At 37.7% G+C, this 17623-nt stretch overlaps 1 long non-coding RNA gene across 1 annotated transcript; it reads left to right on the top strand.

The window, feature by feature from the left end:
• Positions 1–10911: 10911 nt before the first annotated feature.
• On the top strand, positions 10912–11704 carry LOC137174519 (uncharacterized). Its single transcript, XR_010925381.1, has 3 exons — positions 10912–10987; positions 11136–11170; positions 11289–11704. It is a non-coding gene; the product is annotated as an uncharacterized lncRNA (long non-coding RNA).
• Positions 11705–17623: the final 5919 nt, after the last annotated feature.

Here is a 17623-nt window from a genome sequence, read left to right as displayed (position 1 = left end):
CTGCTGTCAAGTAGACTAAATGATCAGCTTCTACAGAACATTTATAAAAACCTTTTTGCAAAACTTACAACCATCAAAGTGAAAACTGGATATTTAAACTGATGTTGATGTACTAAATGTCTGAATTCAAATATGTATTTTAAAAGGTCGTATTTCTAAATATAATTATATGTGGCTCCCACCTGCCCCTTGTTGCATTTTACACTGTGGTGACAAACAGCCCTGTCTGTATTAGTGACATATCTGTATATGTATCTTAACACTTCTGACAAACTTGCACCACTGTTTTATCTTCACATGATCTATAAGCAACTTGTGACACAGTTTGACACTGACAGCCTCATGTGAAAACATTCACTCTGCTCCAGACTGTACATCAGTGTTTCTCTCTACTTGAGCAGCCTGTCCAGATAGATTAAGACCTGCCCAGATAGATTAAGACCTGCCCAGATAGATATCAGATATCAGAAAATGCTAACTGGAAACAGTGACCTGTATTCTGTATCCACAAAGATGAAAATGTTTTGTTGTTGTCTTGTGTTTTGTCTTCTGGTAGTCTTGTTATAATGCATTAACATTAGGATCAAAAACACAATGGCAGGAAACAGGAGATTGTTAACATTCATAAGAAAATCCCTCCATGACTCAACATCTCATAACAGGAGCAGAAAACAGTCCTAGTAATCAATAACAAATGACAACTTGAATGATACAAAGTTATGATCAACTTTTAATTCCTTTTTCTCATCTTTCTGTTGGTATTTGAGCAATAATGCACCTTCCGATACACAACAACAGTAGAAGCTGCAGGAGTGAAGCATAACTACTATACTGAGAGATCATTACTGAATAGAAATACATTGAATGGCTATTGGACAAAACAATAGTATTATAACTTTAATGTGACTGAATTACAAGATTTAGCCTACTTGTTTGGAAGAAAGACATTTTAAAAAAACTTTAATTACGCACAGAATTAAGGATGATACCTGACAAACTCAGCTACAGCATCTAAGATACAACACATGACTGTGTGAACTCTTATGTACAAAATGTGAGCTCAGATGACCTGAACTATGTAGCCCATCCAAAGACAAAAGAAAAATTGCAGGTCTGCATCAGAGAGAGAGCTGGAGCTGAATGTTGTGTTTGCTGCTGCCACCAGATTCAGGAAGCTACTGGATGTGTGAGTTTAGAATATGCTTTGTCATAATAATTGCAGGGCAGGAATTATGCCACGGCCAAACAACCAGTGCCGTGGATGCCCCAGACTGTGGCCGTAATGCCCCTTCTAAAATTAACTACCCCCATGGCCAGTTTAGCGTGCCCTGTTTTGAACTGGCCATTGTTCCCTTAAAAGAAAGTTGCGTACTTCCTCATTCAAAACTACATGTGACACAGCAAATAAACACTCTCAATGTTTCCCAGTGTCTCAATCATCATGCTGGACATCAACAGTGGCGCAAGATTTCTCCCATCCCGCAAATATATGTGTAATGTCAACATAAACATTAACAGCTAACCCTTTAGCTTACATTAGCTAAAACATTATGTGATAAGCACAGGCAGCTAAACACTGTACAGTGTAAGTATTCATACACGTTGTGTTTTAAAGTTAGTCACACACTCTCCTGCCAGGCTCTTGGAAGCGGTCAAAATGATTTTCTCTGGCAGTTACTATTAATAAGACTGTCTGTGACAGTGGCATCTGGCAGCTTGTAGTAGTAGTAGAGACGTCGGAAGATGCTTCACTCATTTTCACTCATCATGAATTTATTTCCTCCGTGGCAGAAAAACACATTCCATGATCCTTCAGAACTCCAGCAGGTTAAACTGGACTAGCGAAACACTTTTAGTGCTGATTGACTCCAACACACTCACTATAAACAGACTTTAAGACAATCGCTAGCCTAGCAACATTAATGTTACAAACAGCCCATAATGCAACACTCTGTGTAGAAGTCAGTTTTACATTGGTACTTTATCCATTGAAAAAGAATATCTGATGTTGTGAACAAGCCACAAGTGCAGTGTGTATGTAAATGAACCTGTAGACCGACATGCATAACCAGTTAAAAATATTCTCAGCAGTTAACCGTTGACATCCTAACCAGGATATTGCTGTTGGCTAACTATGAACATACATAGAGTTTGTAACTTGCTGTGAGATCTGACGGGTTGCTACTTTTTCAGTGTGATGCAACATTAACACACACACACACACACACACACACACACACACACGTTTCTCTGTAAGCAGACGGTCACTTCTCAGTCAGATCAGCAGAGTCTGCCGGCTGTTACATGACTGGCAGCTCTCATTCGAGTCTCTCCTTGAGACGTTTCTCATCAGTGTGTTTAATGTTTAACGTTTAAAAAAGTGTTTTAAGCATTTTTATACAGTCTATGGTTTTAAGTCATTTTTGTGACTGCTGCTATGATCTCAGACTCAAATGCTAATAGTTGCACACGTGTGGAAACTTGTTCAGATTCATTTTCATCACCCTTAGCCCATTTATAGACTTAATTTTATCATTAAAATATAACAATAGCAATTAATATAATGAAATGTTCACATTTTTAAAAAATCAATCAGGCAGCATTTTGTGGAAAAGTCAAACATTCAGTGTACAGTTTTAATAAACTCAATACTGTTTTTCAATTCACTGACTACTAATTGTTGACTGTGTACTGTTTTATCTTTACACAATATAATTATCACTTATTGTTGTTGCACTATTGGTTTTGACCTTGCAATGCCCCAATAAATTTGTAATTATCAAAGGCCAAAGTGGCCTTGCCCTAAAAATGACTTAATTCCAGGCCTGTAATTGGCTGATGTGTTTTCATATGTGAGTGGTAAGTAGGAGCAGTTGACATCACTTTGTCTAGAATCTCATTTTAATTATGTTCTGGTTGAGTTTTGATTCTCTCGTGCTTCTTTCTCTCTTGCTCTCAGTCTCAGTGTCTTTTTATCTTGTTTGTCTTCATCTTATTCTTCAGACAGAAAAAAGAAAAAAGGTGAGAACTTGTGCTGCCAGCAGATAAACTCAGAGAGGAACTGATGCTTTATCACAGTAATCTGATGTGTGTTTGTGTGTGGGCAGTGGGTGGAAGGAGTCACTGTGAAAAATGAGCAATAAATTAAAAGTTTGCATTTTATTGCTTGTGTTTCTTTCAATCCTTCTCTGTTAAAGTCTTTCTTATTCTGTCTGCCTCTGATCCTAATCTGAGAGAAACGAGAGCATGTAGATGTTTGATGGAGGAGGAGCCAGAAAAGGACACTGATGACTGTCAAATCTCCTTATAGGGAGAGTCAGATGGTCTGCAAGAAGGGAGGAGTGAGTGAGGTAAACGTCACTTGTTTGACAGGAAGTACAGCACAGTGTGGTCTCAAGTGAACATCATGGGTCATGAAACTAAATTTGTTTAACCTCTTGATCTCTACTAATGTACAAACAATCTCAACAAGACTATATTTTCCTCTATTTGGCTCAATATATTATTATTTCTACATTTTAGAAATGTCTCCATTATGTACTGACACAGTGAATAAGTATAGTAACTGTGCAGACATGTAACAAGTCTTGTGCACCCTGCCCCTGTCATTTTCCATTGTGGTAAAAGTGTGAACCAGCCAAAACAAAACCACAGCAAGACTGGCCTTTAGCTCTCTGCTGTAAAACCACATGCAATTAAAACTGTTCCTCTTTCACACAACTTGTTTTCTTCTTAATGTGAAGATATTTTGGTGATGTATCTGTTGAGATTTAATCAGTTAAAATACCATCAAGTATAAATCCATCTCATCTCAAACCGTCACGTTCTTTACAGACCACAGTAACTGAACTATTTAAGTACAACATTGAGAGAGCTATTTACTATCTAATGTTGCTAGAAAGTGCTGAATTTAGGTTGTGTTTTTTCTTCCTATATCAGCTCAGCCTCTGAGTTTCAGACTGTGGAGGTCCAGCTTGGTGAAGAAGACTCTCTGCTGTGCTCCAACTTTTCCACTTCTTCCTCTCAGATATTCTGGTTTAGACTGGTCAACAGAAACAAGCCCTGTTGTATTTCCTCTCTGTACAATTATATTGAGCCTGCTTCTTTCTGTAATGGGGTTCAAAAAGGAACATTTGAAATGGCATTCAATATCTACATTTGATTTTTCAAAATCAGGCTTATGAATCTATCTGACACTGGGTTGTATTTTTGTTGATTCTCCATAATCAAATATCCAGTAATAGTCAGTGCAACATATTTAAAGGCATATTATGCAGGATTTTCCTAAAACAAACAATGTATAGACTCATACTAAAGTAATGACTCTCAATCATCACTTATGACCCAGTGGAGGTGTGTGAATTCTTCTGGGCGTCAGCCTTTGGGCAGTGGGTGTGTAGCCCCCAGCCAATAACAGCACGCAGGGTGTGAGGTCAGAACACTATAAAAATGTAATGAACAGGTTACATTGCTGTGTTTTTTTATGTGCTTCAGAGTCTCTGATGCTTCTCCATCTCTCTTCTCTGCTGTGTTTCGTTTGAGCGACACACACACACATGCAGAGCAGAGAGGCCACAACAGACAGCATGAAGCTGCACTTCGGCTTGTTAATGATGAGTTTTGTTGCCTTTTTATTTTTCCCTTCACTTGTCAAAAATCTTGCTATTATCTTGTCCTTTGGACACTGATGACTACACAGAGTATAGAGAGAGTTGAAGTCTTTCACAGTGGAGACAACACAGTGTGGTCTGAACACATTATGATGCTTCTGAACTCACAAATCTGTGAGAAAGTCTAAAAAGAAAAAGTGACACTGGCCTTGTTGCTTTGCTCGTGAGGATAAAACACAATCTGCAGCTGTATTTGTACAGATGTTTTGGAGAAACAAAGTGTAGAAATAACCAGCAGACGACAAACAGCAACAGTAAAGTCTAAACCACAGGAAGACTGGTTTTCAGCCATAACCACAAACATCCAAGTCTAGTTAAAAGTTACCAGTATATATCAACTCCTGACAATATTTCACTACTCCACTCATTACTTTATACAAACTGACTAATTGACCTTCACAGTTTCTTTCACACTTGTTGAAATATACAAACTCATATTTACACAACCAGATATGAAGCATGTACTTTGTGAAATTTAGATGAAAGCACTCGACAATAACGGGTCCTGAAAAATGTTCTCAGGATTTTCTTGCTCCCAATCTTTTTATTGTTTATTTCATTAGAACATGACTGACAATGTTTAGGCCACAATTAGTTTCACAGGTTACAGAACAACAATATTAATGACAGTAAAAGAAGAAATGTTGAATGAGAATATTAAAAAAAAAAAAGAACAATGATAAGTGCACTCAAGGTTTGTATTCAGCTCTGAGAAGAAATCAGAGATAACAACAACATGGAGAGCATGTCAGCACTCACTGTTTAGTCTTGGAGCAGCTATAATGTGTAATGATATAATAGAAAAAACACAAACAGCAAGAAACTGGATATTGAGGTAAATATCTCAGTGTTTCCCCAATATTCATTCAGCAGCGACACACTGCCGTAGTGTAGCTCTGTTTAGGAATAGGGCAGTGTGTAATGTGTGTGTGTGGTGAGTGTGTAAATGAACGTGTGTACTTGAGCGAGTGCAGAGAGAGAGAGGCAGAAAAGTGACGGTGAATGCGAGCGGAGCAGATGAAAAGGTTAGCAGTAACTTGTCAGTCTGGCAGTAAATAAATAAATGCTGCAGCTTCTCAAGACAAAGAAAAGACTCGTCTTCCAAATCGTTGTCGTGGAAATGTGTCTTCTGAGTTTTTCATCAGCCATCACAACCCTTCACCCCCCACCGCCCCAAAGCAATCAACCTAGGGGAAACACTCTTATTCAGTATATCTTTGTTCACTATATTGTATGTAATTTGGCTTGAAGATTATTTATTATTAAATCACATTGTCTGAAAAATAACTTTGTCTCGTTCTCATTGAGGCCAAACATCTGCATCAAGATGCTTTTCCTGAAAGCATTAATGTCAGTTTGAGGAACAGGACAAGCAACAAGAAAACAGCCCGCCTCTTTATGTTGAGATCAACCTTCCTGGGTCACACATCAAGTACGGACATTGCAGAGCTTCAGTCATACACACCATGAGGACCTTTACCTTGATAACTGCTTTAAGTCTCTGCAGCATTAGTGAGTATTGGCTTTGAATTAGTCTCAACTTCATTACAAATGTTGTTATTCTATGTTCAGCCGACACAATTGAAACTTATATACTCACTGTTAAATTCATTAAGAGGTATCGTTTATCTTCCTGTAACAACTTGTCTCTGCTGTGTGTTTCAGGCTGGATCTCTGTCTCAGTGTCTGAGTCTCAGGTTGTGGAGGTCCAGTCTGGTCAAGCAGTCACACTGCAGTGCATCAAAAAACATGAGTCTATAACTTTCTGGCTGAGACTTGTCAACAGAACCAAGATCTACTGTATCTCTGTTAAGATCAGGTCTGACAGCAAAGCTGAACTCTGCGATGGCTTTCAGAAGGGAAAATTTGAAATGAGATCCAACATCTCTACTGTCTCTCTGAACATCACACAAGTGGATTCATCAGACTCCGGACTGTATTTCTGTGGATTCTACACAAGTGGACGTCTACTTTTCAGTGAGATACATTTAAAAGTTAAAGGTAAGATTATTGTTAAGTCTTGTGTTTTGTTTGGTCATTTATGTTTATATTGTTAATATATTTCATAATGATTATCTAATATCTGCATATGCAACAAAGTGACAGTTTAAACATTACCAAACAATGATTGTGAAATCTGTCAAAACAAAATAAAGACTAAATGTATCTTCATTTCATTAAAAGGCAGTGATGATGGATCACATGATGACGTGGACGACACATCTAAAAGTAAGATTTGCAGATGTAGAAATGCAGATTATCAAACATTTGTAAATGAAACATCTCTGCTTGATTTGTTTTTCATCTCAAGTCACTTCTGGTAGTAATTTAGTCTGATTTAATGATCTTTCTTGTAGAATGTGAGTGTGAGTCTGATGGAATAACAAAGTTGACGAGTGTGATCCTGGCTGGTCTGACTGTTTTCCTTGTAATGGTCATCATTGGTCTGCTGCTTAAAATCAGGAAACTTAAGACAGGTACTTTTGCAAAGTTACTGTGTGTGTCTTATAATTGGTTTTGTTGCTACTGGACATTCTCTTCAAGTGTTGACAATATGGAGGAAATATATGAAACGTCTTGCTTGAAAAATGTAATAACAGCAATATTTTAGAACAATGACTGTCAAATAACTGATCAGATGTAATTGTCTCTGTCACTTAGCTGAAGAAGAGCAGAATCCACAACCAAGTGAGGTGAATCCTACTTTTACATTTACTTTGATATATTGTATGACAGACCAAGAAACAGCCAGACCTATTAGCTGAAATGATCTTGTTGCAGTATCACAGTTTATGTTGGCTGATGAGTAAGAAATAAGCAAAATAAGCAAGAAATTCAAATATAAAAATGCCAAAGATATGTGTCATTTAGAAACAGTGTCTTCTTTACATAATGTGTCCATCAGAGAGCACGAACAAGTTTATGTTTCAACTGTAAAATGTTTTCCTTCATACACATCTTCACTAAATGTCACAATCATTTTAAAAAAAAAAATCAAGGCATCATTGTGTTCATGACAATTGGCCAAATATCAATATTGGTATCGGCCTCAAAGAACCAGGATCTATATTGTATTTTATTTCAATCTTGTCAAGTCACCACATTAAGACTGTAAATACTCTTTTTACAGAATCAGGTCTCTGATGAGCTGAACTACGCTGCAGTCACATTTCAAGCAAAAGCAAAAAGAAAGGTGGTGGAGCCAAATGTAGTGTATGCTGCCACCAGATAGACTCAGGAAACAACTGGAACTGATGATTCATCATATTAATCTGCTTTGGGGCTTTTGTGTGTTGTTGTTGCTGAGAGGAATAACATCTCTTGACAACAAAAAAAATCTCATTTTGCAATAAAGATCATTTTCAATCACTGTCCTACTGCAGAGCTTTAATTCTCAGCATTTTCTTTCTCACAGTCAAAGTTTATTTTGTAAAAACATGTGATTTATGTTTGATGGAGGAGGAGCCAGTGAGAACACTGATGATTGTCCACATTCTCTTATAGAGAGAGTTAGATGCAACAGTGGAGGAGTGAGTGAGGTACACATAATATCACAGTGTAGTCAGAGCACAACTGACCTGAAAGTCAAGAGACCTGTTCAGTCAAAACTGTGTAGTTAACTGTGTAGTTAACTGTGTAGTTAACTGTGTAGTTAACTGTGTAGTTAACTGTGTGACTTTCTGCTGTCAATATGCCCTTGTTGCACTTTACACTGTGGTGACAAACAGCCCTGTCTGTATTAGTGACATATCTGTATATGTATCTTAACACTTCTGACAATCTTGCACCACTGTTTTATCTTCACATGATCTATAAGCAACTTGTGACACAGTTTGACACTGACAGCCTCATGTGAAAACATTCACTCTGCTCCAGACTGCACATCAGTGTTTCTCTCTACTTGGGCAGCCTGTCCAGATAGATTAAGACCTGTCCAGATAGATTAAGACCTGTCCAGATAGATTAAGACCTGTCCAGATAGATTAAGACCTGCCCAGATAGATTAAGACCTGCCCAGGTACAGAAAATACAAATTGCATTTTTTTTTCAATCAATGCACACAGATCCTCTCAAGACAAGGTGCATGTCAGGTGTGCGTGACACAGTGATTCATTTGGTACGTCAAATTCAAAGGAAGACTGGCAGCATTAAGTTTTTCTGAGGTACCATGTGGAGGAACTGGTTAAACACTCGTCCCTCTTTTTCCAGGTATCTGAAATAAAGTTCTGATAATTGACATATGATTTTTTTAATTCACCTTGCAACAGTTGCCACATTCATGAATGTTTTAACCAGCATTTGTATAGGAATGATTCTGTCCTGAGCTTTTTGATCCATATAAGCAGTTGAAAACTGTAATATAAGTCATTTCTTTCTACTGTTGAGAAGGTACAAAAGTAATGTGATTACCATTTCAATGAGTAATAAGTAACGAGTCGTTGATATTTTCAAGAAACATGTTGGCAGCTGCGTTGAGGAAGACTGAGTACAGATCACAGTGAAGATGGACAGGAGCTGCATCTGCTGGGTCTTTGCTGTGATCTGTCATGTCTTCAACATGTACAGTGTTTCCTACAGGTTGAGAACTTACTTGTAGTGGTGGGTGGCGCGGCGTGTGATGGGCGGGTTCAGAAATAAACTAGTCAAACAAAGGTTTATGAATAACTATTGAGGCTCAGCGAAGTGATCAACTGCTGTGAATACGTATGAGTATGTAATGGAATCACAGATCTTCACATCCACTCACTAGAGCGTATACGTTTTTAAAAATTAAGTAAATCACAACACATGACCAGCATCTGTATTGTAAAGCACTCAAGTCAACTGTCTGCAGCTGTAAACATAAAGAAAACTGCAAGTTCCTCACTTACAAAAAGTAAGAATGTTAATTAAAGCTTCTAATACAGACACGTCAACAAAAGTGGTTGATAAAACCTGCATCTTTCATTCATCAGATGATTTTAAATTCCACTTATCTTTATGTTTTTTCCATCTGGGCCTCTTTGTTTCCTCAATGTATCTGATGAGCAACTAGACATAAAGCACTTTGTTCTACACATGAAGACTATTATCTCATATTCTGCAGCTTGCACGCTGGTGTGCAAGCTGGTCACTCAATATCAGAGTGACCAGGAACTCTTTAACATGTGACTGTCTATCATTCTTTAACTTTGGTTTGAACACTATGCAGCTAAAATAACCTTTAGGATAACCATCTTGTATCCGTTCAGACGATCATTTGGCATCAACACTCGTTTTACAGAAAGCATTCATGTGGACAGTTTACGCAACTGTATGAGCAAGAAAAAATGGCCCCACCTCTTAAGTTGAGAGCACCCTTCCTGGAGCACAGTTTGATTACACACATTGCTGAGCTACAATCATACGCACCATGATGAACCTTACCTTGATAACAGCTTTCATTCTCTGCAGCATCAGTAAGTACTGCCACTACATTTCTCTCAACTTCATTGATGCCAGAATTTAATGGTTTTTGCTCATTATTCAATTTATTAAGAGGTTTTGTTTTTCTTCCTATAACAACTAAATCTCTTGTTGTCTCTGCTGTGTGTTTCAGGCTGGATCTCTGTCTCACTTTCTGAGTCTCACACTGTGGAGGTCCAGTCTGGTGAAAATGTCACACTGCAGTGCACCAAAATTTACAAAGGTCAAGCAACAATATCCTGGTTCAGACTGGTCAACAGAACCAAAGCCAGCTGTATCTCAACTATGATCAGCTCTGAAACTGTTAAATACTGTGATGGATTTATAAATGGAAAATTTCAAATGAGCTCCAACATTTCCACAGTCTCCCTCAACATTAAGAAAGTGGATTTATCTGACTCAGGGGTTTATTTCTGTGGATTTTACATTTACGGACAGACATTTTTAAGTGTCATACATTTAAATGTTGAAGGTAAGATGTTATGAAATTTATATTTTTCTCTTATGTCTTTCTATATGTGGCTATTTAATTATTGTCAGAACAAGATATTGATGCACATTTTTAAAACTAAATAAAAATAAAATGTATCTTCATTTCATTAAAAGGCAGTGATGATGAATCATATGATGACATTGACAGAAAGTGTAAACGTAAGAGTCTCTTATAGATTTCATTGTGCAAAATTCATTTGTCCATTTTAATGTTAGTCATTTTTAGCTAGAAAAGGGGAAACAGTCTGATTTAATGATCTTTCTTGTGGAAGAGTCTGATGCAACAACAAAATTGACGAGTGTGATCCTGGCTGGTCTGACTGTTTTCCTTGTAATGGTCATCATTGGTCTGCTGGTTAAAGTCAGGAAACTTAAGACAGGTACTTTATGAGAATTACTCAAACTAAACACTTATGGAAATGTTCAATAGTGTCAGTATGATGAAAAAATAGAATATTTCTCGTAGCCAGAATGTGATGACAGCAAACTTTCTATTAACTGATCAGATGTATTGTCTCTGTCACTCAGCTGCCACTGAAGGGCAGAATTCACTAGTGAACAAGGTAAATCCACTTTTGTGTTTGATCATTTCAAAGGTTGTAGAATCATCACAAGTCAATAGTGTTTTTCTCACAAACTCAGCTATTTGACATGTAGAACTGCATGTACTTTTATTTACAGAATCTGGACTCTGATCAGCTGAAGGACACAGCACTGACTTTGTATTCAACAACAATAAGAAGCAGGAGGCCTGCATCACAGAGAGAAGTGGACACTCATGTTATTTATGCTGCCAGCAGACAGACAAGAAGAAACAACAGCAACAGCTCAGAGTGAAACTAATGCTTCATTAATCTGCTGCTGGAGTATTGTGAGGGTAGCGATACACACCATCAACTTATCCAAAAATGATGTCAAATCATCTAAACAAGTTTTATTCATACAAAATTGTGTTGTGTGTTGTTGAGTTAAGCACCTGATGAGAATCATTTTTAATTCTTTAATGTATTGTTTGTGTGTGTTTTGTTATTTCTGCAAATAAATAAAGTGAGCTAAATGTTTTCATTCTCATCTCTCTCAAAGTCTCTTTCTTGATTATTTTATCTGCCTCAGATGGAGATCTGACAGCAAAACAATATGATTGGTGTTTGAGGGAGGAGGAGCCAGTAAGGACATTGATGACTGTCCACATTCTCTTATAGAGAGAGTTAGAGGCAACAGTGGAGGAGTGAGTGAGGTACACATAATATCACAGTGTAGTCAGAGCACAACTGACCTGAAAGTCAAGAGACCTGTTCAGTCAAAACTGTGTAGTTAACTGTGTAGTTAACTGTGTAGTTAACTGTGTAGTTAACTGTGTGACTTTCTGCTGTCAAGTAGACTAAATGATCAGCTTCTACAGAACATTTATAAAAACCTTTTTGCAAAACTTACAACCATCAAAGTGAAAACTGGATATTTAAACTGATGTTGATGTACTAAATGTCTGAATTCAAATATGTATTTTAAAAGGTCGTATTTATAAATATAATTATATGTGGCTCCCACCTGCCCCTTGTTGCACTTTACACTGTGGTGACAAACAGCCCTGTCTGTATTAGTGACATATCTGTATATGTATCTTAACACTTCTGACAAACTTGCACCACTGTTTTATCTTCACATGATCTATAAGCAACTTGTGACACAGTTTGACACTGACAGCCTCATGTGAAAACATTCACTCTGCTCCAGACTGTACATCAGTGTTTCTCTCTACTTGGGCAGCCTGTCCAGATAGATTAAGACCTGCCCAGATAGATTAAGACCTGTCCAGATAGATTAAGACCTGTCCAGATAGATTAAGACCTGCCCAGGTACAGAAAATACAAATTGCATTTTTTTCAATCAATGCACACAGATCCTCTCAAGACAAGGTGCATGTCAGGTGTGCGTGACACAGTGATTCATTTGGTACGTCAAATTCAAAGGAAGACTGGCAGCATCAAGTTTTTCTCAGGTACCATGTGGAGGAACTGGTTAAACACTCGTCCCTCTTTTTCCAGGTATCTGAAATAAAGTTCTGCTTATTGGCATATGATTTTTTTAATTCACCTTTCATCAGTTCCCACATTCATACCTGATATATATGTCAAGCTGTAGGCTTATGGAGACATAATTATTAAGCATCTTCCAAATATAGCTTGTTTTACTATGATATTCTTTAGTGAGTGTGTGTGAAGATCAGTGATTCCATTACATACATATTCACAGCAGTACATCACTTAGCTGAGCCTCACTGTTGAGGTTCTAGAGGACGACAGCTGATCATGGTAAATGGTAAATGGACTGTACTTGTATAGCACCTTTCTAGTCTTCTGACCACTCAAAGCGCTTTTACACTACAAATCACATTCACCCATTCACACACATTCATAAGCTGAATGGGTACAGGGGTTACCATACAAGGTCCCAACCTGCCCATCAGAGGAAACTAACCATTCACACACATTCATACACTGAGGGGTTAAGTATCGTGGCCAAGGACACATCAGCATGTGGACTGGAGGAGCCGGGAATCGAACCGCCGATCTTCCGATGAGTGGATGACCCGCTCTACCTCCTGAGCCACAGCCGCCCCATCATCTGGACATTGTAGATGTTTCCAGTATAGCTGCCTACATGACATCCAGTGGTGTTCAGTCTGCCTCTGGTCTATACACATTATTGACATATTGTGAGGTTTTACTAGTATTGAGTCACACAAAGATCAGTTGACAGCTGACACAGAACAAATCCAACAACATTCTTGATCAATGTTTTAACCAGAGCACATTACACTGATGTGATACATTTTTCATTAATGAGTAGTTTCAAATCTCTTACAAGTAATGTAAGGGATTCAGTTTTTAAATTCAGTATTGACACAGTTACTAATCCCAGTGATGCTCTTTTTACTCCTACATAGGAAGGTGGGATTGCTGTCTTACAAAGAATTGGATGGAGGATCAACATAATGTCTGTGTGCATTCAGTAGAGAGACAGATTGCTCCAGGTGTGTTAGCTTTGCTGTGGCTTCAGCCTTTTCAATGAAAGGAGGAAAACACCTTTGGGTAAATCCAAACCTGTATATTGTGTCTCCTTAGCTGGCTAGCTGTTGCTATATTTGGGTTTCACCGGGGTTTGTTCAGATTAGGGAGGGGTGTGTGTGTGTAAATTCTATCATTCTTTAACTTTGGTTTGAACATTATGCAGCTAAAATAACCTTTAGGATAACCATCTCGTATCCGTTCAGACGATCATTTGGCATCAACACTCGTTTCACAGAAAACATTCATGTGGACAGTTTACGCAACTGTATGAGCAAGAAAAAATGGCCCCACCTCTTAAGTTGAGAGCACCCTTCCTGGAGCACAGTTTGATTACACACATTGCTGAGCTACAATCATACGCACCATGATGAACCTTACCTTGATAACAGCTTTCATTCTCTGCAGCATCAGTAAGTACTGCCACTACATTTCTCTCAACTTCATTGATGCCAGAATTTAATGGTTTTTGCTCATTATTCAATTTATTAAGAGGTTTTGTTTTTCTTCCTATAACAACTAAATCTCTTGTTGTCTCTGCTGTGTATTTCAGGCTGGATCTCTGTCTCACTTTCTGAGTCTCACACTGTGGACGTCCAGTCTGGTGAAGAAGTCACACTGCAGTGCACCAACATTAAAAAAGTTCAAGCAACAACATCCTGGTTCAGACTGGTCAACAGAACCAAAGCCAGCTGTATCTCATCTATGATCAGCTCTAAAACTACTGTTCAATACTGTGATGGAGTTCAAAATGGAAAATTTCAAATGAGCTCCAACATTTCCACAACCTCTCTCAACATTAAGGAAGTGGATTTATCTGACTCAGGGGTTTATTTCTGTGGATTTTACATTAACGGACAGACATTTTTAAGTGTCATACATTTAAATGTTGAAGGTAAGATGTTATGAAATGTATATTCTTCTTTTATGTCTTTCTATATGTGGCTATTTAATTATTGTCAGAACAAGATATTGATGCACATTTTTAAAGCAAAATAAAAATAAAATGTATCTTCATTTCATTAAAAGTGATGATGAATCATATGATGACATTGACAGAAAGTCTAAACGTAAGAGTCTCTTATAGATTTCATTGTGCAAAATTCATTTGTCCATTTTAATGTTAGTCATTTTTAGCTAGAAAAGGAGAAACGGTCTGATTAAAGATCTTTCTTGTGGCAGAGTCGGATGCAACAACAAAGCTGATGGGTGTGATCTTGGTGATCTTGGGCAGTCTGTTTGTTCTCCACACTACGGTCATCATTGGTCTGGTTGTTAAAAACAGAAAACTTCAGAGAGGTAATGTTTCGATCTTGTATTTGGTTTATAGTTTTTTTTCACAAATTCTTTAAAGTTGTGTGAATATTTTAGAAGACTACTAAATTTCATGTTTGCCAAAACAGAGTAACAGTAAAGTTTTAGAATAATGACGGTCAATTAACTGATTAGATCCATTGTCTCTTTCATTTGGCAGCTAAAGAAGAAAAGAATCGACAACAGAGTGAGGTGAATCATGTTTTATCATTTACTTAACAAGTAAAGTTTGATAATTTACTTGTATTTGTTTTATAATTTAAGATCATGTCCAGCCATTGTTTTGTTTTTCTCTTCATTTCCACTTGTTAAGGTGACTGACTGTAATACTTTTATTTACAGAATCTGGGCTCTGATGACCTGAACTATGCAGCAGTGACTTTCTGTCAAAAAGCAAAAACAAAGAGCGGTGGAGCCAAATGTTGTGTATGCTGCCACCAGATAGACTCAAGAAACAAGAAAAGCTGTTCAGAGGGGAACTGATGCTTTTTCATGTGAATCTGCACTTGTGTTTTTATGTGTTTTTGTGTGTTTGGTGGACAGGAGACCATCACTTTGGCAGAAAAAAAGATGCATAACAGTTGCATCTTCTTTCTAGTGCTGAGTTTTATTTCATATCGCTCTTGTAAAGATGTTATTACAGCACATCAATACAGAAACTTAAGCTTTAAATGTTGACTTAATATAGACTGTCTGCACAGTACATACAGTATGTCGCTGTGTCTATAGTGGTACGTGGAAGAAAATAGTCTACAGCTAACATCCAGGTGTGTTTTTTTAGCATGTAACATGTATTTATGCTCTCAGTCGTCCATCCTGCCACTTTCAAGTGTAACAAACAGTACTGTCTGTGTCAGCCTAAAAGAGACATCTCAACCACAGCAAGAATGGCCTTCAGCTCTGTACTATTTTCTCCAGTATGTTACTTTCACAATGTAGCAACAACCACAAAACACACCAAATAAAACTGCTACTACATTTTGTTTTTTCTGACTTCTGAAGAACTGTGTTGGTAAAAGGTGCAGCACTTGAAGACATTGAAAAAACAGAGATTGCAGTGTGAGATACAGTATGTGACTCCAATTCTCTGATTTACAGTATTTGGGCTCAGATGAGCTGAACTCTTCAGTGCTGAGGTTCCTTCCAAAAACAATAAGAAGCAGGAGGCCAGCAGCAGAGAGAGAGGAGGAAACTCATGTTGTTTATGCTGCCACTAGATAGACTCAGGAAGCAACTGGAACTGCAGCTCTGATGCTTTATCATATTATTCTGTGGTTGTTCTCACATGTAGGTGGTGAATACAAGCAACCACAAAAGTAAAAACTAGTTTGTATTTTCATGCTTGTGTTTTTCTTTTTCTTTTCTAAGCCAAAGTCTTTGTCTTTCTTATTTCATCTGTCTACAATCTTAATGTGACAATTAAAAGAGCAGAAAGGACACTGATGACGGTCAAACTTAGTTACAGAGAGAGTACGATAGGGAGGGTGGGTGACACATCACTTGTTTGACAGGAAGAGACAGCACAGTGTGGTCTGAGCTGAAATGAAGTAAAAATCAAGAGATGTCCAGAGTCAAAGCTACAAATAAAGCAGTGAAACCTTCCACAGACATCAAAGGCCTTGCTGTATTCAAAGATAGAGAGTAATGCTACTTTTAAACATCCACCATGAGTCACTTTTATTTTACACAAACTCACTTTACCTTCACAAGCTACATCAACATCTGCTCTCCAACAAATTTTTGCCAGCACACATTCATGGCTCTCCATTTGGTCTTTAGTCATTTAGTCTCTGGTTTCACTCTCAGATATCAGTTAGAGAATACTAACTGGAAACAGTGACCTGTATTCTGTATCCACAAAGATGAAAATGTTTTGTTGTTGTCTTGTGTTTTGTCTTCTGGTAGTCTTGTTATAATGCATTAACATTAGGATCAAAAACACAATGGCAGGAAACAGGAGATTGTTAACATTCATAAGAAAATCCCTCCATGACTCAACATCTCATAACAGGAGCAGAAAACAGTCCTAGTAATCAATAACAAATGACAACTTGAATGATACAAAGTTATGACCAACTTTTAATTCCTTTTTCTCATCTTTCTGTTGGTATTTGAGCAATAATGCACCTTCTGATACACAACAACAGTAGAAGCTGCAGGAGTGAAGCATAACTACTATACTGAGAGATCATTACTGAATAGAAATACATTCAATGGCTATTGGAGAAAACAATAGTATTATAACTTTAATGTGACTGAATTACAAGATTTAGCCTACTTGTTTGGAAGAAAGACATTTTAAAAAAACTTTAATTACGCACAGATTTAAGGATGATACCTGACAAACTCAGCTACAGCATCTAAGATACAACACATGACTGTGTGAACTCTTATGTACAAAATATGAGCTCAGATGACCTGAACTATGTAGCCCATCCAAAGACAAAAGAAAAATTGCAGGTCTGCATCAGAGAGAGAGCTGGAGCTGAATGTTGTGTTTGCTGCTGCCACCAGATTCAGGAAGCTACTGGATGTGTGAGTTTAGAATATGCTTTGTCATATTAATTGCAGGGCAGGAATTATTCCACGGCCAAACAACCAGTGCCGTGGATGCCCCAGAGTGTGGCCGTAATG

The sequence above is a fragment of the Thunnus thynnus genome, chromosome 22, assembly GCF_963924715.1.
Source record: "Thunnus thynnus chromosome 22, fThuThy2.1, whole genome shotgun sequence".
Classification (NCBI taxonomy): Eukaryota; Metazoa; Chordata; class Actinopteri; order Scombriformes; family Scombridae; genus Thunnus; species Thunnus thynnus.
The sequence above is the reverse complement of the archived record's forward strand: the minus strand, read 5'-3'. Positions and strand labels throughout refer to the sequence as shown.